This window comes from Gregarina niphandrodes (assembly GCF_000223845.1).
Source record: "Gregarina niphandrodes unplaced genomic scaffold scaffold00250, whole genome shotgun sequence".
Classification (NCBI taxonomy): Eukaryota; Apicomplexa; class Conoidasida; order Eugregarinorida; family Gregarinidae; genus Gregarina; species Gregarina niphandrodes.
In genome coordinates this window covers 1,655-2,387 of record NW_011646010.1, presented here as the reverse complement: position 1 = coordinate 2,387, position 733 = coordinate 1,655, and the positions used below count along the sequence as shown (strand labels likewise).

The 733-nt window shown below is 51.3% G+C and overlaps 1 non-coding gene across 1 annotated transcript; it reads left to right on the top strand.

Annotated features, from left to right (window-relative positions):
• Positions 1-386: 386 nt before the first annotated feature.
• GNI_230410 lies at positions 387-468 on the top strand. The gene has a single exon. It is a non-coding gene; the product is annotated as a tRNA-Leu (tRNA).
• Positions 469-733: the final 265 nt, after the last annotated feature.

Sequence of the window (733 nt, the reverse complement as noted above, 5' to 3'; positions counted from 1 at the left end):
TATAAGTTAAGAAGACTGGCGAATGCCAATGCGCAATCCAGAACAACACGCGGAATAAACACGGAATAGACGCAGTTCAATTGCAAAAAGCCACCGCAGCTATCGAGGGCGGCTCAAGAAAGCCTTCTGCCGGAATCGGACCGGCCGATACTGATTACACCTGCCGATCCGACAGCATCTGCGATCTAGTGGCAGAATGTTTCGTTGCCACTGAGGCGACCGGGTTCGATTCCAGACAGAAGCAAATCATGAATACTTTTATTTGGCTCGCTAGAACGCAGTTTTCAATCCGGGTTCGAACCCCACGCGCGCTTTCGGGAGCGAGTCAGATCCACCTCGAACCACACGCAATGCATCCTGTATGTCCCAAAGCGAACAACTCTTGGGGCAACTTGCCCGAGTGGTTAAGGGGGTAGACTTAAAATCTACTGGGCTTTGCCCGCATTGGTTCAAATCCAGTAGCTGTCGGCAAGGGTTCAAATTCTATCAACCGCCATAAGCTCCAAGCTCGCGAAAGGTTCATTGGTCTGTTACTTCGGAGTTGGAAGGGGGTGGCTGTGCCTCAAGAGTATCGTCATATCGAGGAACTAGAACACTGCCGAGGTTCGAACTGCGCATAATCTGCGTGTGAACCAGACATCGTAGCCGTCAGACCACGATCGCAAATTGATTGTGTCATGTGAAGTACCAACCCTGGGACCACTAAGGACCGACGTCGAATGCAGACATGACG